The sequence below is a fragment of the Rhyacophila brunnea genome, unplaced genomic scaffold, assembly GCF_057557595.1.
Source record: "Rhyacophila brunnea isolate RB1 unplaced genomic scaffold, BYU_Rbru_1.0 scaffold_8, whole genome shotgun sequence".
NCBI classification, from domain to species: Eukaryota; Metazoa; Arthropoda; class Insecta; order Trichoptera; family Rhyacophilidae; genus Rhyacophila; species Rhyacophila brunnea.
In genome coordinates this window covers 7,042,455-7,068,976 of record NW_028233350.1, presented here as the reverse complement: position 1 = coordinate 7,068,976, position 26,522 = coordinate 7,042,455, and positions in this window count along the sequence as shown.

The following is a 26,522-nucleotide window of genomic DNA, read 5'->3' as shown; positions in this document are numbered from 1 at the left end:
GAGAGACAATGGACGAAGGCCGACAGACAACGGGTGTAGCGAAACTTCCCACCCCTTCAATGTAAAGGTAGTAAACGATTTTCACCTTCATTGATTGACACGGACGTGCTATATTATGGACATTTCGTTTATTATGGACAGATCACTTTAACTTAAAATATATAGATAGGGCTGGCGTACACTTGAATCTGTTATATTGTTATGGAACGAAGGGATCAACTTCATGTAAACACTTATTTATATTTTAACAGGGTGTATTATATTGTAATATATGATAACTTTGTAATAATACATAATGGATTATGTGTTGGAAAATAACTTGTTAATAATCTAATCGAATACAATCGATGCTTCCTTAGTTAGGGCTGAGTTAGTCAGGGGGCAAAGATGATTATATTGAAAAGAAATCTTGCCAATATATAAGTATAGCTTTCTTAGACGTTAGGTTAGGTTAGGTATTAGATTCCGTAAAGCTGACAAAATTTTTAATAACGTATATTGAATTTTCAGCATTTTAAAGATTTTTTTGCATAGTAGGTTTGATACTGTATTAAGATAAGCACACTGGAATAACAAAAATTTAGTAAATACTGAATTGAGATACGATAATTTGTTACAAAAAATTGTAACAATATGTCTGCATACTGCTTTATACGCTTAATTTGTAATGTACCCTTCAGCGCATCTATTCTATACACAAGACCGCTATCGGCAGCTATCGAGGATAGGTTTATATCGAAGTATTAGCACTTATTGTAACAATTACAAAAAGGTAGTTGTAATTGTTACAATAAGTGCAATGTTTTAACAGCACTGCTCTTGGATGTGCTAAATTTTAGAGTGAGATAGACAGTTTTGACTGTTTAGAGTTTACACGGCTAACTTATTGCAACAATTATTTAACTTTGATACAAATATTATGAAAAACTACCCTCGATAACTGTCGATAGCAGTCTTGTATATAGAATAGATGCGCTGGTGGTTCTGGTGAAATAATCGTGAAACAGCGATTACAATAAACAGAATAGTTGGAATTATTTTTTTTACTTCATCTAATTTATTCATGTTTTAGGCTTTTTGTTTATTGCGGATAATTTATTACCGCATAATCTGACAGCGTTAATTCGATTCAGCGAACCGAGAGATATAAAGACCCCTATAGAGATAAATAATATTGCGTATTCTGGTTTTTTTCTCGTACAATGCTCAAATAAATAAAACTAATCCTTTGTTTTCTGCAGAAAACTTATATAATATATTATATAAATCATCCACACTAACTTCTTCGACTCACCCTACTATAGAGCCACCGGCATTAGAACGCTTACGCAAAGAAGCAGATTAGTGTATTTTGCAACGTTTTTCTTAGCTCGTATTCTTATTTTCCCGGTGGTTCTTTGTCCGGTACAAATCTTGCAATCGATTTTTAACTAACTTCCCGACTAGCTAGACATTTGAAGAGACTAGACTTTTAGCCATCTTTAAGTAGAATTGAATTCATTTTCAGTTAATTCTGTTTTGTATGAAAAGTTATATTGGTTGGTCTGGGGTCCTAGGAACTAAATTATTAATATATACGTGCGTTACTATGGAAATCAATATGACATGTCAAAATGACATTTCAGTATTATTTCTATCAAGTACAGATTTTTTTGATCGTTTAAGCTAGTCACGTCATGTCCATATGATTCAACAGAAAATTTAAAAACGTTGTAATATAAAAAGTACTTTTTATCTTGTAATTATTTAATATAAACAAGTAAATTCGACTTGTCACAATATACTTACGTACAATTTTAATCCAAAATAATAAAGTTTATCTGAAAATTTTTAAAACGACAATAAAAAATTAATTACCTATTTAACTATATTTTTAACCTGCCAAAATGTTAAAAATTATTTCTATAAATCCATATAAATTTAGAATGTAGCCATTTACAAATTATTCATTCGAGATGCTCACAAAAATATGATATAGGCGGAAAAGTATGTAACAGTATTAACGATCGTAGTAGATTTTTGGGTTTCCACCGTGTGTCCTTCTTCCTTCTTTCCTCGACGTTTAGGGCTCGTTGCAGAGGCCATTATCAAAAGATGAGATGATAATGATAATGGCCTCTGCAACGAGCCCGAAACGTCGAGGAAAGAATGAAGAAGGACACACGGTGGAAACCCAAAAATCTACTACGATGAAAAACAACCGTGAAACCCTCAAATATTATAGTATTAATGATATATTTTATACAACAAAAAAATTGTAATTAGAAGTTGAAAATGTCCCTCTGAGGCTGACAAAACCGGTCCAGATATAGTGGAAAAAAGTACTATAAAAATTTGCGTTTTATTAAATTAAATTAATAATAGTTAGAAGAGTTAACAGGAACACCTACATGTAAATACACAGAATGAACTTAGTATGTAGGTAGACGATATTTTGAGAATATATAAAATAACATCCACTTACACTCACCTGACGCAAGTCTAATATCATATAAATATCTTAATCCATTTGGTTGAAAACAGTTATTGTCAAATTGGCATTTCAAAAGGTAACTTAATTCTCCAAAGTATTTGAATGAAAGTTTTAATATGTGCTTAATTATTTTTCTGTATGTACTTCCTTTGGTAACATCAGTAGTAAGAGGGAAATAATAAAATTAAAAAATAGAACTACACATTAATGTATGTTTGTAAATAATAAATATTATAAGCTTGTAACACTAATGCATATAATATGTAATACTGCTTGAATTTTGCAATAAATCAACCTGATATGTGAAACTATTTGCAAGTAAATGTATCTCTTTTATAGTGTTAACTGTCAATAATTCATGGTGGAACTGCATTGCATTATTTGATTAATACAAATAATAGTAAATTAATCATTAGTCTTTATTCAGGTTAATTTTCAAATGAATATTAAATATCTACATATCGTTGGATTTAACCCAGATTCCACCAACAGCCACAATCCAATATCTTCCACAGGCTCCTTCCACCGAGAGAGCCTCGATGATGATGTGTATTTTCTATAATCTATACAGACCAGATACCTAATTATTGGTCTGCTAACCGTCCTCTTCCTTTCCGATGCTGAAGAGAAGCCTCTTGAGTATTAGGCCCGTTTCAGACGGGACACCAGTGTCGCGCTCGATATAATGTAGGAGGCCTTTGTATTCGAATAAAGGGTCCTTTGTATTATGTTTATGAACGCCCCAGAGTTAATGTGTCAACGCATAATTTCGCGCTATAAATTAGAACATAAAACTGGCTGTAGTAATAAAAACAAGTGTATCGGCGGCTTGAGAATGTAGCGGCCGACGGAAAAGTGTACCGGACACGCGTTGAATCATTAGCTCTGGGGCGTTCATAAACATAATACAAAGGCCTATTTATTCGAATACAATGGCCTCCAATATTATATCGAGCGCGGCACCGGTGTCCCGTCTGAAACGAGCCTTAAAGTTTCTTCTATTCTTGAGACGTGACCTGCTCAACAGAGTTGTTCGCATACCTAATTTAAAGCCATAGACACCGTTATATGACAAATAAGATAGGTACCTACTAGATGTATTTTCTGACCGCAATAATTGCTATAGATAAGCTGAAGTAATAAACTATTCGGCATATTCAAATCACCGTCTGACAATGTGGCAATTATTATTGGTTGATTTCAATAAAACCAGTCAATAAATAAACAGTGTGAAACGTTGATAAAATATGGCGCCGCATGTCCATCAACTTCGTCCATAAACAATAAAATATATTACACGGGTGAGTTCAAATAATTCATTTTCACACAATTTATGTTAAGAGCATAACTTCAGTGAAACGGCAAATAATTTTCAACTATAGGTGCGAAGAAATTTTGGACTGGCTGCCAATCGGAGAGCGATAGTCGAGCTGTGAACACGTCACTTTGTTCCGTGATGGCGTCGGGGGAATTAATTCTTAAATCGTGTAAATATGACTAAAAAACGTTACAGATTTACTTGAAAAAGAATTACTAATAGAACAATACACACAACAATAAATGGACGCATGTTGAATTTTTAAGTTAAGTTTTAAGTTTTAGACCGTGCCCCAGCTGAAGTATAGCCTTAAGGGCGAGTGTAGATCTACTGGACATTTACGACAGAAAGCGAATCATGCACCTTATTAAAATTTACAATTTAAAGTTTTTTAATTAATCAATACAAAGCTAAGGCCTTGTCCACATGCCGCGTTTTGAGTATCGCGCATTACAAGTACATGTGACATCATTGAGCCGTCCACATGCACTCACGCCGTGACGACTGTCACGCGACAATCGCAAGCGATCGCCAGACTCTGGAGATCGCAGCGTTTACAGTCATTCCAAAATGAATTACGACCACCTGGCGCTCGAACGCGACAGTTTTATAGCTACTCCGAAATAAATTATCACGAAATACAAAATCTCATAGAAACCGAGTAACACAATAAAATTGAGTTGTCGGGCTTTTTTCTTTCACTATTGTATGTTTTTTATACTGATTCAAAAAAGAATTCGAATCACTGCCAAATGGAACCCGCTATCTGGACACATATTTGGTACTACGTAAAACGCAGTGGGACATGCGCCATCTGGACAAGGCCTAAAACCATTAACGTAAAAAATACTTTTTAATTAAAGATAAACTGATAATTCCACATACACTGTCTTTGTAGAAAGTAATAAAACCTTACTACGTTTTCATTTTCTGAATATTTTTATAATCAATATGTTCTATATTTTGAACTTATTCGAATAGGATAGCAGGTATTGTGTAACTTACCGCCGTCGCCTGATTTTTTGGGGAAAGTCACATAGGTAATGAATATAACATGCCACTATACCTACATCCAGGGATGTCCCAAAGGGCTAAGCATATCACGCGCTGTGTAAGGGACAGCATATTTCAAAGGGTTGAAAACAAAAAAAATATCAACCTCTAGCTAGCTGCTAGACTGCTAGAGTATTATACGTCACTGACGTAGACGCAATATTGTGTGTATTAAAACCGTGCGCACACGACAACTACTAGCTAAAGACGCTCTGGAAAATGCGGGGTCTTCCATATGCACGTCACCCCGCCATACCAACATTTATACGGAAATGTGTTGTATGGTTGATGATAAGCTTCGGGAAATGCAGCCTGAACTATCGTGGGTTGCATTCCTGCAGGCTTATTCTAACATAATAGCTCTTAACATCGAAAAAGAGCTAATTGTGATAAATATATCACATTTATCACTTTACGTATTCTGGCGGTAAATTATGTAAAAAAGTTAACCGTCTGAACACTCTAAACTCTAAAAAGGTGATATCTTTTAACTGCGCGTCTGTTGGGCGTGCTAACGTGAGAACGAGACAGAGAACATCAATTTTACATATTGAGAATTGAGATACAAGAGTTTTGATGCAAAATAATTACGTCAATATTTCCGTATCCGGCTGACATGACTGGAAAAATTGTAGGTTATGTTGAATGTTTGAGGTTTAAAGGTTTAATATTTATTGAGAAAACTTCACGCATTTCGACGTTCGGGAACCAAAACCATATGAGATGACTAATTAAATTGTAGGTAATGTTGATATTATGTCGGACGTGTCAATACAAACTTCTTGTGTTTGTCGCATTACTGATTGGATGGCGCTGGTTTGACTTTATCTGCTCGTGTTCGGTCTTATCCGCTTGGGTTCAGCCGCACGAACATATCCGAATTTGACCGACATGTCTACCAAGAATTAAAGATAGCCGCCACTAACATGTTTAGTGTAAAGAATTCCTAACGTGCTAATTTTGATCAATGATAAATAATAACGGAAACGTGCTAAAGTGATACCTAACTCTTAAGAATAGACCTACTGATTTTTTTATTCTAGACTTACAACTGTTGGGGCGACATCTATAACTATACATTTAAAATGTTTATTTTAATACTTACACCGATAATAATAATATTATTATATTACCATATAAAATCTTCATTTTAATCAGACGACTACAGATGGCCTCAGATGAATATAATATTGTAATCTTTCTTGTAATACGGCCTTTGAAATGCGCGGGCGATTATAAAATTATTTCATTTGCACTATAAACTACTAGACACTAAAACTACATTGCAACCGTATCGATTTGGCCACTCTGTTAATATTCTAGCTGCTATGTCCGTTCTATCCAGAAATTATGGTGTGTCTATATAAAATAAACTGCGTGGACTGATCAACAAATAAAAGATATCCAAATCACTGAATGAAGCCACTTGCAGAATGTGGTCTTCGAGTAGGGATGCAATTTCGTAAGAAAAAAGAAGAGGGTGTACTTTTCGTATGTGACGTGAATTTAACATCGGAAGGTCTCTAAAAAGGTTACATGTAAATTTTACGTAAAGCTTTTCACCGTGGTACAGTTCACCGTGAGCTTTCTTATTGGAAAGGGATGGCCGTATACTATACGGTTTCCAATTGTATTAGATTTAATATGAACATTAATTCAATTTTCATAGCTGATTTTGGCAAAATTCATGAATTCAAGAATGAAAATCTAACCCAACAAATAATCTAGTATAGGTATCGGCTATTTTCAAAATTTGTTTGCTACTGGCTTCCTGTATAGTGTAAACCGACAAGAACCGTGTTTTATTTAGACATGAATTTTATGTCAGTACTATACGACCCAAAGAGGTTGGACGGTCTTAAATATATGACCATATATTTCCGATACAACATTTTACGGTGAAGTGTGATACGGCAAACTGCATACGTACAAGTTTCCGGACACGCTCTAAAAATGGGTAAGGCAAGACGCCAACAGGAGAATTTGTGGTGACGAATCCTGCAAGTACGGCGAAATAAAAAAAAGAATGTAGATTTGTAGAAAAATTGTGTTAAATCTAAACTAAAAGTATTTTCGTGCTGGAACAACTATTAATGATTTTATTAGTTTATAAGTTATAAGTTTTTGATCAAACTAACGAAAAACCATTTTGGCGAATTATCGTGAAAGTTGCAAGATTGCATGTATGGATCAAAAAAGTTCAGAAGCTTCTGAATTGTCACGCAATAATTGCTACTTGCATACATCAAAAAAATGTCTCAAATTGCATGCCTAGTATTTTTCCGCTAGGTGCCTCTCGTAGGTAAACACATCGCATTAAAAGCGATTATAAAAGACATATGACTACAGCTATTATCTCTCCAGTATTTCGTCGCAAATATAGCTTCATCTTTCATGAGACATTTTCTATACAAAAACGTCTTGAAAGCCTTATTTTTTTTTGGATTTCACTAATGTTTTTACTTAAATTAATTAAATACTATTTTCACATCCCTAACCGTGAGTAGACTTTCTTCAATAAATTGAGATATTAAAATACTAATCCAAGAAGTGGCTTATTGATTTAATACGAGTTTTCCCATGCGTGCGTAAATAATATTCTGTAATAAATATCTCAGGCAATTTTGCAATAGTCGCCTATCAAAATCAAGTCTCTTAAGTAAGATAAGATTTCATATAGAAAATGTCATTACATTTTGTAATATAATATACCTATATTATATTATATAATGATTTGTTTATGCATTTACACTATTATAGGCAACCAAAAAATGTAGACACGTCTTCCAAATTTATTAATCAATTGCAATGTCATCTTAATTACCGTTTTTCTTTCGTTATTCAAATTAAATGAAATTAAAAAGATACCGGATTCCGGTGTCCTGGAAGGCCGCTAAATACTATTTATAGAGTGTACCTATACGCGGAGCTACGGGATGGAACGAAGCAAGAAGACTAGCGAGCGACAGGGATTCTTGGAGGCGCCGCGTGGTGTCCATATGCTCCAACTAAATGACGGATATGGCGGAAAAAATAAGAAGAAAAACATTAGATACATAAAGGACCCAGCGACGATTTTCTTTTGCGCTGATAACGTAACCAATCAATTTGTCTAGAACGGGGCCTCGAAGGAGTTAAGTTATGAAATAATTAAACCTACATTTTTAAATATTGCGTATTTCTCACGAATAATATATAATAATACTAGCTGACCCGGCAAACGTTGTTCTGCCATATAAATTATATTGAATATTTTGGTTGTTAAATAAAAAAATAACGAATGTATCGGAAGTGTGTGGGGATGGGATCTATGACAGAAAGAGGAATAGAGCGCTGTAGACGATGACCGCCGATAAAAACAAAAAAACATTAACCATTCATTTTCTCAATTCAAAATGAGTAATGATGTTCATAATGAATGAATTACCTGTGACAGGATCTCGTTGTTTACTGTTTATGCAATATCCGTCTTGTCCCTTCCAGAAAATTAGCGGATATTGGAGAGCGTCGTATGAACGGTGTGTGTCAGCGATGAACTCCAGATTATTGTTTCTTCTTCAAATCACGATTTCTCGCATCGATGTGCGGTCGCCAACCATGATTCCAGCGCAATGTCGTCAACAACAGTCGCATTGCATCGACGTACGTGCTCTCCAGCTGGTGTTTTATCAGGATTGATGACAATAGCGTGATTGTCACTTTGCAATTCGTGCATGTGTGCTTTGAAGAATTTCAATAATTCATTGTGCTCATTCAACAGGGCGTCCAGTTCGCCGACGATGCGCCTGGCATTAGGCGAATTGAAGCTATTGTAGCCGCAACGTGCATCCACATGATTGATGTCCTCACCGCCGCGCCGCGCCCATGAAATAGATTTGTAAAAATGTATGTGGTTCGTTTGGCATCGGCAGCAATGAGCCTACTTTGTGGTATACTTGGCCTTTGATTTTGAACGTAGAATGGAATTGTTGACCATTTGCCGCAGTATTGTGAACTATTTCTGTTGCTCCGGACGAAGTCATTTGGAAGCATGAATTGAATGTGCGAATGGACTTCAGGAACAGGTTTGAATTTGGAACCGTGCCGATGAGCAAGCCGTTCAATGGTTCTGGTGGTATCTCAATTTCTGGTAGTTGCACTTTTCCTGATGCGCAACACATCCCGGCTGACTCATGTTTGAATTTGAGCGCATGACAATGGGGACATTCTTTGTCCATAGCACCAATCAGCACTTTTTGATGAGCGGAATATTCAATATCTGGCTCGTACTCGAATGCGAGACGAAGGAACGAAGCGGATGTAAATGTTCGATGTACTTGTTGGCGTTGTCGGTCATTTGCTCTGCGTGTGTCAACTACAAACCGGCGCGCTTGGCTCCTTTCCAATTGTCGTTGTTGATTTCGTTCAGCTCGTGCCTCTTGTGATTGAGATGCACGCAATTGCGACATGCTTACACGCACGTTTTTGTTATCTTGTTGGATTTGTTCGTCTTTTTTTTCTGCTCTACTATTTCGCATGTTTGTTGCTGTATTCGTTCGACGGCCCAAATGGCCCCCCTTGCGTCTTGCTGGCATTGTGCACTATAATACACGCACATAAAAATAGATAAAATAAAATAAATCGTACAAAATTTTGCACGCACTGCGTTGTGATATGCCGAATGAAATGTCAAAATGACACGACGCTTCTCTTGAATTCTTCTCGGACGTAGCGCCATCTGTCATTTAACAACATAAATAATTTCGTTCTGTTTGAAATACGAACGACGGTTAAATTTATTCATATAAAAATAATAAAATCGCGATTAAGAAATGGGAGGGTGGGGGTAGGAGGGTGGGGGTAGGAGGGTGGGGGTAGGAGGGTGGGGGTAGGAGGGTGGGGGTAGGAGGGTGGGGGTAGGAGGGTGAAAATGTGGGGTTATAGATATTTTTTTATGCCAAATAATAAAAAAAATACAAAAAAAAATTGTCAAAAAAATAAAAGAAAATTTTTCTGGATAGAGATACCCTAATCACCTAGCGGTGTAAAATATACTTGTTGACCTATTCTCATACCTAAAAAATATACATAAAAAAATTCATAAAAATCGGTCGAGCCATTTCGGAGGAGTTCGACCACAAACATCGTGACACGAGATTTTTATATATATAGAGATTAAAAATAAATTGGAAATCACCAAATTTCATACAAATAAAAAATAGTTTAAGTAATAAATAATCATATAATCCATAAATAATATGGTTTTCATTTTAAGTTTTTATCATGGATAGCCTCAAAATCATTAAGTGCATCAGGCCTCCACGTCTCTAAACCACCCCCCCCCCCCCCACTGTAAAGATTACATTGAAGGTTAAAAAGTTAAGAACGCCAATACGTTAGGCGAAATCCCAACTCAAAAAAAATGTCATTATAAGTTATCATAAAATATTTTATTGTTGTTTCAATATTATGTTCTCCGTACACGGCTTTAAAAAATAAATAATTACTATAAATGGAAAAAATGCTAATCGAAAATTATAACAAAAAGATAATGTAAATTATTCTACCAAAATATTACCATACTTAATCATATTATAATACGATGACAATCTCAGAAAATAGTGCCAATAAATATGCACTATCATCCAGTAATTAATTGGAAAATTATTTTTAGATTATATTAAATAACTTGTAAAATGTAAATGTATGTAAATCAACAAACAATTCAGTTAAATTTGAATAATATGAAAGTATGGTGTATTACTGTATTAAATTAAAATATTATTTTGATCGTATGCGGCATCCAATAAATTACTGATAAGTGATAAGAGTGATAAAATGAGATGGGTTTTAAATTACTGTGGATACATTTTATTATGTTAATTATATTATATAATATTATAAAAATCAAGAAAGAAAAGAATCAGAACTTTCATAATAATATGGTGTATTTATTTAAATAATTAAATTATTTTATGGACTACACAAAGTATCAATTTAAGACGCTCGGAAAATGACAGTAAAAATACCGGATTCGGAAAGGATCTCTGAGAACTGCAATAAAGACGACAAGGAGGCCAGAACACATCGCAGACTGTTGTGATGGATGAAATACCATGAACATAGAAGTTTAATTAATATCAAAGACTTAGTTATCAATTGGTCTTATTTTAATTAGCTAAATACATTTGAAACTGTGAAACTTCCAATTATTAAGTTTAACAACAGGTATATTGTAAATTATGCATTGTATATTACAAAATACATTAGCACAATAGGATTCTTTCTTCTTCTTGGTCGTACACTCATGGCTGAGGATCGTGACCACATTTGAATTCTTCTCGATCTTCCGCTTCTCTCAGGGCAGAATGAATGGTGCCCCCCAGTCAGCTATTTCACTTGGTCGCTCCAGCGCGCAGATGCTCTTCCTCTGCTTCGCCTTCCCTGAAGGGCACCCAAAACCACCAGGATTATTAAGACATGAAAATAATATCCTTATTGTGAAGTAAAGTTAAAATAAAGTTAATTACCCTACCTATGAAAGAATTAAAATCGGGATGACCAGATCTAAATGCCAATGAGCAAGCTTATTTTATAGCTTTATTTTTTAGCTTATTTTTTTAATTATATATATTATTATTAAAATCGGTGTAGTGGTAACGTTAACATTGTTCATAGCAATAAATCCAATATCAATGTCAACCTCTAAAAGAACGTTAATTTTATTATTAAGGTCGATATCGTGACTACGCGACGCCAAGATTGTGCAAACGACGCGTGCAGAACAAAACATAATTTGTCATAAAAAGTCAAGATACGTCCATTTAATGTTATGTTTATTGTTCTATTAGTAATAATAATAATATATTCATTGACATGTTTACTTTTTCAAGTAAATGGGTAACGTTTTTTAGTCATCTTTAGACGATTTAAGAATTAATTCCTCCGTCGCCATCACAAAACAAATTTACGTGTTCACAGCTCGACTTTCGCTCTCCGATTGCCAGCCAGTCAGAAATTTCGATGCACCTATAGTTGAAAATTATTTGCCGTTTCACTGAAGTATGTTCTTAAGCAATTTTACCGGATAGGAATTTGAAAATATACTCGTAGCACATAGTACGTAGTACATATCGGTTTATGATATTTTTCTAATCTGCGAAAAAGATCGTGGTCGCTCGAGAACAACATAAATAACTCATTTTCGATATTATGTGACTGTATATTCGCTATCATAGCATGCTATCTGTATGCGTAAATGTGATATCTGAGGCGCGACCCCACTATCGCCGTTAATTAAAATAAAACAGGCCAACAGATGTACAATACAAGGCACAAGAACAACACAGACAGTGGCAGCTTGTTTATTTACGACTCCAGCAGAATTAGATACCGCTGCTGTGTGAATACCTACCTTCTTTCCTTCTTCACTTCTTGTTCTTATCACAGAAGGTACTTAATTAAATTGGGACCAGTCCATAGTACAGTACGCGGACACGGGAATCGTTGTTTTATGAATCAATAAAATTGTAGGGACGACATATTTTTGAGATAATAATTTATTTACAACAAGACTAGTAGTATTAAAACAAAATTATAATTTTAATTAAACTTTAAAGCAAATAATATAAAATATATTATACAATTTTCAATTAAACTCTGACACACATAATATTATTAGAGTCCTCGCTCACTACGACGGCTAGTCGGTACGACACGTCTCAACGACCAGCCATCGTAATGGCGTGGTGACGCTGTACAATACTAATCACATCGATACTGTATTTTCGTAAATTAAAGAGAGTTAATTGAAATCAAATATACTTAAAATCTTGATAATTCAATAATTGTATTACAGAAAAGATCTAACCTAACCTAACGATTTTATTGATTCACCTACTCACTGTTTATTGTTTTACTCTTAAAATCATTTAATCGTAATACTTAATAAAGATAACAAAATGAAGATGCTAAAAGGTGTCAGGATCAGGCATATAATATAATTATTATACTAAGTCCTAGTTATTTTATTGTGATTTTTAAATTTATTTATTCACTAGGTAACACAGAAAAATAGATAATATTACAACTTAGGCCAGAATCATATACATTGCATAAATAATATCAATACGCATACTTACCTATATAATATAGGTTATATTATGACTTACGAGGTGGGCATTTTGAAATAACTGTAAAACTTTGTGATTACTATACTATAACAAATATCTTAAAAAATATAAAAAAAACGTGTATCTCCTTTCTTGGTTGTGCCCTAATGGATGCAAATCGTCACTACCCTGAAAGACAGTCATCTTTTGATGCGACCAAGACTCTCTACCCCTCTTGGTCCTCTGCTTCTCTCAGGGCGAAGATCACAGTGAAGATCATTCACTTAAGCGCGCTGACACTCCTCTGCTTCGAATTACCTGGATGCTACACAAAACCCACAAACTCTCGAGATTTTCCGGTCTGCGCCGAACAATGTGTCCAAAAACTGCAGAATGCGTCTCAGACATATTGTTAAGAGCCGGTCATTTATCTGTAGTCTCTCTATGATTGACTGGTTCGTCCTGTGTTCTGACTAATAAATACGAAGCGGTCGGCGCTAAAACACCACATTATGAAAGTATCAATAATTGCCGTGTCATTGCATTTTTCGCAATCTGTATGCACCTTCTTATACTAGCCGCGGGTACAAGGGAATTTTTATATTCGTACAAATATCGACAAAACGTCAACATACCTATTAGATATACGATTATTAGGTATTTTTACAAAATATAAAGATTTATTCATATTCAGATATTTTTATAGTATAGAAGTCGCGAAGTTTTATAGCTATTTTAATTATACTTTCAACAGTTCCAAAACCTCGACATTGACGATCATTATAATAGCTCTTATCTTTTGTGAGGGTAATATTTGTTATAATGTAAATCTCATGTTGTTAACTTCCTGAATTTTGATTTGTTATGTCCACAGTGTTTTAATTTCTTAAATAAATAAATAATACTAATTCATAAGACATGTAATTGAAAATACTGTTTGAGATTTGAATCTGTAGCATTTACGAGAGAATTTTGATAAATAAATTTTTGAATAAATAAAAACAAATAAACAACACCGTCGGCCCTGATGATATTATTATCATTAAATAATTAATTAATATATAAAATAGGTGTACCGTGGTGGGTACAGTTGAATACACTTATGGACAATAAAATCAAGAATAACAAGATATAATATTATTCTCTCTAATAAAACAAATATCTCGTATTTCTTCCGCCGCGTTGCCTGCAATATTATTATTATACCAGACCTATTCTGTGATATTTATTTTTGCAAAAGCTCTGATTCCTAAGCAACGAGAAATGCTAACAGGACTGAACTAACAGAGGTAAATCGGGTATAACAGAAATGTATTAAAAATAAATATCTATATGAAAAATTACTATTGGCGCGTAGATTAAGAGTTATCCGATATTACAAAAATATAAAAAAAATATAGGATAATTTCATGACCATCACATCTTGAAACGGACTCCCAGGCCCTGGATCTTTGGCGGCCCTCTTACCCATAGCTAGGGTTAAAGGCAATAGGACACTCTACCTAACAGAATCGTTTTCTAAATGTTGTTTCAGGTTATTTTTTGCGATTTTTTTGTATTGTTGAATAAATCTATTTGAATTATGAAGTCGAATATCGACACACAATAATCAAAAATTGCATCATATTTTAAAATATTAATACTCTTCAAGTAAAATAGCGTCACAGGCACCTTTTTCACATTAGAACAAATTTGTGATTATCTCACTTATAAGGTCAACCCGCCACGCTGCGCCCAGCCCTTCTTATGGGGGCCATGGATAAGTAAAGTTATGACTCATAAACTCACTGGACATTGAATTCTGAATCTTCCATGGTTCACTCAAACACTTCATTCTTTTTAGAAACAATCATGAAAAAAAGTATAAGTTAATAAAGTAATATACATTACATGTAGGAATACTTGTGGAATAGGAATAGTGGCAGCAAAGCACTGGGAACCAAGAAGAGTGGAAGGAACTAGGGTAAGTATTGATTTACAATATAGGATAGGTGTTTAGCTAAATTCACATATATTATTTTGATGCATACACAATTTCTATACGTTCAAAACGCATTCGGAACCATTAATTGGTCAGCGTAGTGGTATTAAACGATATGTAGCCAATGAGGTATCGACTAATTAGTATGGAGTGTTTAACAGCTAACAGGATTTAATATCGAGTATGCCCAAGCTGAATATGGGCAATGTACGATTTTCATTTGTAGGAATGTCTCCATGAGTTCAGCTAGTAAATCAAACCTCGTTTTGGGTAAGCTTAAATCCGGCAGTGCATTGACCCGGACTGACGATATGGTGATAATAATATCTATAGTGAATTTTCACTAAATATTGCGTGAAATACAATATGGGCCGTGAATTATTATACAAATTAAACGTTATAAATACAGACTAAAATGGAAATCCTTATTATTCCGAGAGAAGTAAAACACAATTGCGCCAATAAAATGAATATTTTTTTTTATTAAAAAAAACTTCATTACCTACTATGCAACATAAATTCACTTGATTTTCAGTATAATTCAAAACATTGTCGAATCCAAACTGACAATAAAATTGGAAGTGTCTGTCTGTGATTTTGAAATATTTACCTTTTGATAAGCGTTTTGACGATTCCCATGATGGGTGAGGTAAAACAACGCCCAAAAATAACGCACTTGCAACAATTTACCACGAGTAGGTAAATTGGTTAGATAGCAGCGGTAGGGTGGTGAGGTGGGGTGTCAGTAGAGTGCGCGCATCTAGATCTAACCTTTGTCTAAACACTTTTCTCTTTATTGTATATTTTTGTACTATAACTAGATTCTAGCCTCACTCGGTTTCCCATGTTGATTTTTCAGTATTGACACTAAGCTAATAATATTATCCACTATCGAAAACATAAAATATACAATAAGTATACTAATTAATAATTTCTAACAAATTTATGATATTATAAACTGAACTTCTAGTACGACTCTGTTTTAAGTACAGGAGACATCGCAGCATCCATAGATAAAAAAAATATATAGGTAGGCACGTTGCACAAGACATAACTAAGAACGTTTTTAAATTTCCCACAGTGATAAAACATAAAACTGTACTAAGGTAAAATGTTTAACACAGTATTAAATTCATTTTGAATTCGTGTTTCTTTACACTGATAAGAAGGTCACAAGGGTTATTTAAATGAAATTTATATTATATTATATTTTGCAAGGCGGTTTTCCAAAGTACAAACTGTGTAATTTAAAACTATTTTCGAACGAAAAAAATACTCCAGACTACAATACCCGCCAATTACCTGGTCAACGTGTCCATATGGCGGAGAACTACGTGATATAAACCACATCATATGGTAATATTCTGAAATGTGTACGGAAATGGATGAGTTGCCCAAGTTGGTCTAATCGGCTGTTAGGCCCATCCGTCTAACTTGATAAGCCTAATTAAAACCAGACTTGCTGTGGCGTAGGTTTGGTTGGTGAAAACATTAGGTATACCAATAATTTCATTACACGTATATAATAATATGTCGCTAGTTTCTCACGATCTAATTACGGATAGCAATCAATTTATTCGACTACTCGACGCTTGCAAATCATGGTACCTTACGAAAGCTCACAGATTGCGACGGATACTAAATGGGTAATGGTAATAGTATAACTTTAGGACTAGCGAGGAGATAAGAAAGTGGACAAAGCACCCTCTCATCACTATGTGGGTGAAGAAGCGATGTTGGTTGGACATAGCTTGGCTACGTACTGCGGACGCCTGAAGAGAGCTTCAAACTGGCTTGCCTGTTTTTTAACGACACGGCTGCCGTGTCCCCGTTAAACAGCCATTAGATGCAATTAGCATGTTATTTAAATGTGGTAATTAAAAATTATTTAAAAGGTACGCAATGATTGTGTTAAGGCTATACCTCAACTGAGGCATGGTCTAAAAAGATCGTGACTAGGCGATGCGCGGAATGCAGGTCGCGGGTGCAAATGACGGAAGCCGAACGAAATATAATTTGTCATAAAAGTTCAACATGCGTCCTTTTTATGTTATGTTTATTATTATATTCGTAATAGTAATAGTATATTCATTGACATGTTTTCCTTTTTAAGTACATACGCAAAAATTTTTAATGATCTTTACACGATTTAAGAATATTTTAATCCGACGCCATGACAAAACGAAACGACGTGCAGACGCCTCGACTATCGCTCTCCGAATGGCAACGCGGCCGTAATTTCGTTCTACATACAGTTGAAAATTATTTGCCGTTTCACTTATGTACGCTCTTAAGCCAACCGAATTCCGTCGTCCTGAAAATCCATGGATTCTTGGAGGCGCCGTGTAGTGTCCATATGCTCTAACAAAGGGCGGACATGGTTAAAGAAGAAGAAGGAGATGTGTAGCAAACTATGATATTTAAATAATGTTTTACAATCTCGTATCCGAAAAATTGTACGTATCCAGTTTGCCGTATTGCAGTTTACCGTGAGTAGTTGTACGGGAAACCAATGGAGGGATAGCATTGAATTAAAATCAATTCATGACTTAATAAATAAAACATTTAAAATAGCCGGAATACAAGGGAAAGACAGAAGAGAATGGTAATGAGAATGGTCAATGGTAATGAGAATGAGAATTAATGAGAATGGTTAGCATATACGTGCGTTACTATGGAAATCAATATGACATATCATGTACAAATTAATTAAGCTAGTCAAGTCAAGTTTATATGGTTCAACAGAATTTACAAACGTTGTGTATGAAAAGTTCTTTTTATCTTGTAATTATTTATTAGAAAGTAGGCTTCATATAATCGCCTACTGTGGAGCCTTCGCCACTGTGTTGAACATAATATAGCTTAGCGTTACGAAGACGCATCGAACCATTAAAATGTCAGTGAAATTAATAGGTTTTAGAGAAAACCGCAAAAATTTAATAACACATTGTCTTCCATTATAAAAACTTTTGCAAAACGGAGGGTAGATGTGAGTAACAATGAACGTTGAACACTTTTATTGGCGGGCGGGTGCGGTGCTGGCTATTCCCCCATGGCCAATTCCAATTTGTGCAGGAGTGTCGTAAAGATGCCACTCTCCTCAGCCGCCATGTTAATGGATCGTAAAGCGTCGTAAGTGCTCGTTTTCACATAAACTCTCCTACCATCTTCAGGTGAAACTTGAGAAAGAGTTTTGGATATGCAGAGATTAAAACCATTATCGTACATGATCGTTGTTCACTGCAGTGGCATAACTACCTCATCGCAAAAGTGCCAAAACCAGTAATTCCGGACCTTTTTACTTGGAATTTGGTTTGGTATTTTAAATCTAGGAGAACCTGGCTGTTATACATCAAACTCTAATTCAGATTATGCTAGTACTTTAATCGAGTGTGAATGATTTACTTATGTACCACTAACCGTTATAGTAAATAAAAAGTACTAATGTGAGTGAAGTGTTAATTAATCTGTAATGGCTATTGTTTGGGCCAATTATAGTCGTGTCTGGAAACTTGTACGTATGCAGTTGGCCTAATCATACTTCACCGGAAATATATGGTCGTCAATTAAAGACCGTCCAACCTTTTTGGGCCGTATAGTACTGACATAACATTAATTTTTAAGGCTATACATCAGTTGAGGCATGGTCTAAAAAGATCGTAGCTAGGCGATGCGCGGATTGCGGGTCGCGGGTGCAAATGACGCATGCTGAACGAAATATAATTTGTCATATAAATCCGACATGCGGCCATTTAATGTTCTGTTTATTATTCTATTAGTAACAATAATAATATATTCATTGACATGTTTTCTTTTAAAGTAAATGGATAACGTTTTTAGTCATCTTCACACGATTTAAGAATTAATACCACTGTCGCCATCATGAAACAAATTGACGTATTGACACCTCGACGTTCGCTTTCAGACTGCCAGCGAGTCCAAAATTTCGTCGCGCCTATAGTTGAAAATAAATTGCCGTTTCATTGAAGTATCGCCTTAACAAGAAGTGATCGAAAATCAAGCATTCCATTCAATACTCTTCCGCTATTGGAAAATTGACTCCATTTTAAAAATAAACTTAGGTTTTGTACTTTTTTTGAAGAACAAGAAATTTTCACACGATTTTGCACAATTCTTATACAAAATAATATAAGAAGTGACATAAGTAGATACTATAAATTACGTTCAATATAAAGTACTTATTTTATTTGAAATAAGTAATCGCTCTTCGTCAAAAATTGCCATTTAACAATGATTTTCTTAATATTACTAAATTTCACATAAGATTATCGGAACGATGACCGAGAGGCAACGCGTCGGTTTATAATGTCATGAATCCCTGATTCGAAACCGGGTCTGGCAAAACACATTATTTTTAAATGTGTGTTTAGACCTAAAGTATGACGGACGTAGTAAATAAGCAAATGGGTAATATTCATTTCTCGTAAAAACAATAATTTGTTAATACAATATTCACTATGTAGAAACCCATAAAATGACCCTCCTAGGAACAAACAAGATAACTAATGTAACATTGTTAATTAGTTCATTTTGTAATGTAAATTTACAACGTAGAAGGATACTGTAATTCTTGCACCACTAATAGGTATTTATTATGACATAATATACACATGACTTTTTTATCGTAAAATAAATAAGTCTAACAATTTGGTTAGTCAGTAAAAATTCTTTTTATTTAATGTCTAATCAATGTATGATAATAACATGATGACTTATTGCAGGAAATACTTGAAATCCATTGTTTTAACCACAACCACAACGCTCTTATCAATATAAACACCACGTGAAAATGAATCCATATTAAATGATCCGGGCTTATCAGCAACTCCACCTCTTTAGTGATATCATAACATTATAATTAGGGCCCGGATTTGTATGCAACAAAAACATGGTTATATCCATGCACGTATGCACTTAAAATCAATGAAATATGCACTAAAACCGAAGAAATATGCAGTTAAAAATTGACATTTTTTGTGGGAAAAAATTGTAAATACCCACTTTACCCAATATTACTGACAAAAAATCGAATAACTAGTTAATAATTTTTCAACCTAATACGATATCAGAACAAAAAACACAAACAAAGAATATAAAGTTAATCAATTACAATTTTCTAGTAATTAATAGTTTTTTCACAAGTACCTACAAATAATTGAATAATAAATCCAATGTAAACCAAACATAACTTAAAAAACAAAAATGTCACACTTAACAATTCCTAAATACTATTTCCTGTTTTTTGCCCGAAAAAAATTACATTATTTTTTTCAATATTATGCTCTGGCATTAAATTTTTCCGCTTAGGTATCTGTCAGTATTTTGTTTATATGCGGAAAACTACCTCTCAACGTCCACAGAGGTGATTGGGCAAACTTTAAATAAAAGTGCCCGAGTTGACTTCACTTTTTCCACTGATAAATCCACAGCTCGGAGATGGCATTAAAATGAAAATGCATCTAAACTATCTTCCTTACTAACTTAGTTATATTTCGATAAAATAATTTTAAAAAACTAAAATTATACATTCAAAAGCTCTAAAATATGCATTTATTTAGTACTGAGTTACTGAGTAATAATTATCATCTGTCTTCTTCATCATCTTCCAGCCTCCTTATATGACTGACAATCGTCGTCGCTCTGAAACAGTGTAGTTGACAAAAAAATGCCAGAAGGGGTATGAAAACAAGCTATTTGCCAGGAAAAACGTTAGATTTTGTGAAAATAAAATTCCAAGTAAATTTACTTATTCTACCAATAACTAAGTCAATACTTTTGCTTAAGACGGTACTTCAGTGAAACGGCAAATAATTTTTAACTACGTGCGACTGGCTGGCAGTCGGAGAGCGAAAGTCGAGCTGTGAACACGTCAATTTGTTTTGTGATGGCGACGGGGGAATTAATTCTTAAATCGCGTAAAGATGACTAAAAAACGTTACCCATTTACTTGAAAAAGAAAACATGTCAATGAATATATTATTATTGTTACTAATAGAAGAGGGAGATTTCATTCGGCACGCGTCATTTGCACAATCCGCGCATCGCCTAGCCACGATCTTTTTAGACCATGCCTCAACTGAAGTATAGCCTTAAACTGCATAACCTTTTCAGTCATACTTCATTATTTTCGTAGAATCAAGAATACATATTATTGCAGATGGTGTTGGTTAGTTATTTTAAAATTCTTTAAGCCCTGCCTGACCTAACCATAATCGATAAAAAATATTCTTCTATCTATAAAATATCTGAAATATGTATGGTTTAATGGCATAATTTAAAAAAATATATGGATAAATGAATATTTTTTTAAAAGAAATGAAAATATAATTAATATCAAATTCTACAGGTTTTTTAAAAAGGTTTCTCGATAGCTATTTCGGTTGTAACACCATTATCAAGACTATTCAGATAGGCCGTTTGCCTTTGCTTAAATACTATACGCATAGATAGAGACAGAATACATTTTCTTATTCGTTCAAACAATATTATGACTTCGTATACTTATTATTAATTGTAATATTATTAATACTTATGGTGTTACAACCGAAACAGCTATCGACAAACCTTTTTAAAAAAACCTGTAGAATTTAATATTAATTATATTTTCATTTCTTTTAAAATGGAATTCTACCAAGTAAATGCTAACTCAATTAATGAATATTTTTTTACTTTTATCTACTATGACTTCGATTAGGAAAGGTTTAATTGAATTTTAAAAACTGACAAACACTGTCTACCTACACAGTGTAGTCTTAGTTCAATGAAAACAAACACGTTTCACTGATAAAGTTTAGTGTGCACTATTTATATCGGATCTTAACAGCCTACCTCCGCCCGTCGCCACTCATATATTACAACGATATACCACTTAAATATAATAATAAACTAAAAACATTGACAATAATTTCTTAACAATTATTTAACGGTATGTAAGTAATACAGAATTATTTCCATTCAATTCTTAAATCTAATCCAAATCCAAAATGTTTATTCTAAAATAAACGCGTCAGCTAAATGCAGAACTATTCTAACTCACATTTGAAATATTTTAAAGGAGAGTTTTTACTACTTCAGTTATTTAATATTTATATAGAAAAGTGTATGCACACTTTTTTTCATCAATAATCCTACTAAAATATGATTTGTAAATTTATCCATAAAAATAACAAATAATTTCAGTAAATTAATTCAAAGAACTCTCTCCTAAAAAAATCAAATATAAGTTAGAATAGTTCTGCATTCAGCTCACAAAAATGGTATTCCTAAAATATAATGTACAACTTCAAAAATTCGTAAAATTTTAGTCAGTTTGAATATACTGGGCATGGCCCCCACAAGGACGGGGGGCTGACAGGACTGTAGCCTAGGGGCCCGGGCTCAGGGGGGGGCAGCGTGGCGAGTCGACCAGATAAATGAGATAAACACACAACTTAAATTTGCTCCAATGGCAAAAAAAGTCTATTTTACTTCGTTACAAAATCACTAAAAATACACTGAATTTTATTTGATCTCGAACACCATTTGAAAAATGCCACTGTAGTGCGACAGACTGCCTTTAGCCTAAGCGACGGGTAGGGGGCCCGCCAAAGATCCTGGCCTGGGGGCCCGCTTCAGGATGTCGGGGCCATGGTACTGGGTATTATGCTGAAAACATAATAATAAGATTCTTTGGGGGTACGCACACAAAAAACAAATAACGCAAGAGTAGATTATCTGACGGTTCTCAATGGCTGAAAAATTATCAATTATTCAAGGTTATAATATAAATATGCTATACGCTTAGTTACAATTATTAGAACAAAATTTGTGATATTATCTCTCATTGATTCTATTATAACACTGATTCAAAATCCAATTATACAATATAGGTACAACATGGTTTTTTTATGTTTTCATTACACATACATCCGTTAGATTTTTAAAGATAAATTCTTGAACTATTTCTATTTCATAATAGACCACTTTTTATACACGCTAATAAATAAATAAATAAATCAATGTCATTTTCAACCTAATTGTACCCAATGAAACTTCTTTATAATAATATTTTATATTTGTCGAGAATTTTGTTTCATAATGTGAGCAGAGAACTACACAAGATAAATTATACGGCTGCTGTATTTGGATATAATATAGTGTGTCCGGTACACTAAAAGGTTTGGGTTGCTTTCACTAAAATAAGATAATGGAATTATTACTTATTTTTAAATTGTATCATTTTCGAAGTCAGACTTGTTTGGTCAATTTTGTATTAGTCTTTTTTTATACATATTATATTCAAGACTACATGGTTTTCAAACATTTTTTCTGCCGCTTAGGCTGAGACTATAATGATGTTTTACGGTACGCATTACGTTATCCTAAAAATATCACTTTAGGATTTACTTAATGACAATTACTCAAATCCAAATCTTTGAATGAAATTAGACACAACTAGCCTAGTTGAGTTTTGAGCAATTACCTATTAACAATTAAACGAGATATTATAAATATAGGTACATTATTACTTCCTTTCCGCTTCTTGGAGACGGGAGAGAACTTTTTATCAGGAGCACAGTCAAACGGGAGTGACATTGGGAAGATGGTAGAAGAAGCTAATAAGTTTATATGGCAACGAATTATTGCCGCGACCAGACAATGATAATATATAATATTGTCTCGACGGAGAAAAGGAATGCGTTCTAATGAATACTGAAACGATACCAAGTACAAACCGATACACAATAGATCCAGTGATACAAGGATATGTCATTATGGCAAAAAGTAATAGCACAACAAAGCTTCCGACGCGTAAAAAAACATTTTTAGTTAACTGGAGGCCGGATAAAACACTAATTATTATGGGGTGACACACTGATATCTTAATCTGGTAACAATACTCATAACCACCGCCAAAAATTCATTTTAAATAAAAACGAGATTCGCCGAGCTTTAGCTGTAAGCAACAAAAAACATTGTTTTCAGTGTTGACATGGCGAAAGGACTCGATCGGTGATTGGTCGTTCAAACACGCGCGTCAACATCATTTTACTCCCTACTTCAATTATAGTTTGTCAATTTGTGGCTACGGCCGTATGTTGTAGCTTAACCACTGGGGAATGCCGAAAGAAATGGCGTATTTCAAAAAAACACTACCTTATTCTTAGGTCAATAATTATTATAAAGCAATCATTATTCGTAGGATGTTTATCACACTTGAATGGTCAAATACATAGCTTATAATTAGTATCTTTATAATTATCTTGAAATGTGTTAATCTTGCCCATTTTTTGAATAATAAAATGACTAATTCTTGTCAAATTTGGGATCACAGAGATTATCAATATAATTTTTTATCGTAAATATTTCACTATAATAATGTCGACATAAATTATACTGATGGTTTTATAAATGCGTTTAAAAATTAATAAATGTAAAAAATCTTAACACCACTGCACATGAATGTACTGAAATATGACTATATTCTAAAACATTAGAGCGAGAGGTTTAAAAGAATACTATTTTATGTAATAAAAATATTTTACGCAGTCATTAAATGTTTAAAATATTTATTAAGGATAAAGGATAATAAGGTTTCAAAATTATATAAATAGATTATCTACAACGTTTAAGGAATGTCCAGGATCATGCTTTGAAATTTCAATAAAAGCTCCATTTTGACCTACGCTGAGCATGTCCCCCCTTAATAACATGCCTTATGTCTGCGATAAGGGAAGAGCAGTACACGTCATCAAAAGTTTCCTGTCGCTTGAAACCATGCATCAGCGCACGGAAATTGCCAAATTATTTTTTAAACCTGAATTTAAATTTAAAAAAAAATCTATTTAAACACATATAACTTGATTTGACACCACACATAGGATAAGAGTAAACAGTCATATTATTGAACATACATAACTTGAATACATATCATGCATATACCTACTAGAAAAATCTTTATAATATTATGCATGAGAAGTTTTCAAATTAGGTATCTATGTTAAATATTATATAGAATGTTATATTCTCAAATCTTGTGAATTATTCGTTGAATAAAAGAAATATGTTCTTTATTACATTCATATTATTATTATCCATATTTCTTATTTATAATATCCATGCATCTAGTTCTAAAAGATTTTTAGACCAAAATCTTGAAATAGCGATGAAAATTTGGAAAAAAAAGTTTTTTAAACAGCAAAAATATGCATAAAAACTAACATATTTAAAAATGTTATAACAAATGGGTATCAGTTAGTTTTATTCATGTTTGGTATCATCATCATCAGCCGGGTTCGATCCACTGATGGATGAAGGCCTCCCCAAGCTTCTTCCAACTCTCTCGGTCCTGTGTCGTTCGCTGCCACGTATTTCCGTATTTATCAGTTCGTCAATCCAGCGCCCTTTCGTACCCCTTGGGTACCATTGGATGACGGCATTTGTCCAGCGGCCGTCCTTTCGGCGAGCAATGTGCCCCGCCCATCTCCATTTCAGCTGTTTGGCAACGTCTATTACATCGCGTACTCCTGTCTGCTTCCTAACCCATTCGTTTCTCTTACGGTCCTTTCGCGAGATGCCTAACATACACCTCTCCATGCCTCGCTGTGCGACTCCTAGCCTTTGGACATCTCTCGTGTTGTGGGTCCACGTCTCGCAGCCATACGTGAGCACGGGCAGCACACATTGGTTGAACACCCTACGCTTAAGATAATATAATGGTAGGTCATTCTTGAAGATACTATTCAGGTATACATATTTTCACCAAGCCTAAACAAACTAGAGCAGGGGGAGGCAAACTTTTTGGATGGAGGGCCAAATTCAAGAATTCGAAATGAGCGGCGGGCCGCAAGTAAAATACCATTTTTAGATATACACTATTTTGAAAATAAAGAATTTTGTTGAGGTTCATGATCGAAAATGTTTGTTCACATATAGATATAGGTAGATCCAAAAATAACGAACATTTTTTGCATAATCTTTAAGTTGGTCGAATTTGTCTGAATTAAGGGCATTGTAAAATTTAGAGATTTCTTCACGACGGTGCAATTCTCTTAAATCAGTGTCACACTGCAGATCAATAATCTCAAATTGTAGCTTTGTCGGTACACTATCAATATCTATTGAAAATGAATCGCGTACTATTAATTGCTAAACTTGTCTCAATGTTTCGGAAGTCACCAAATCTTTGTGAAAAATCGTCATTCAGAGCTTTAATAATTTTACCATACTCTTCAAATTTATATTCTGGTATATTCAGCAACTTCAAAGTTGGAAAGTGGTCCATGTTGTTATTCGATATTTGTCGAAGGAATAACTTGTGTTTTAATTGAAATCCATTCAAACTTTTTACCATATCATGGGCATATATTTTTTTTCCTTGCAACGCGGAGTTAAAAGTATTTAAATGTGTCACGATGTTCAACGTAGAAAATAGTGCTTACATAGTGTAAGACGAGACGCAAGGAAGACGTCCTGAGACAATACATTTACGAAACAACAAATTCTTCAAATTTTAATTTATTGTCAATATTTTTTAAAGAATTATAAAAAAGGTATTCGTAATCAGAAGTACAATTAATGATCGGGGGCCGCAAAAAATACCCGGCG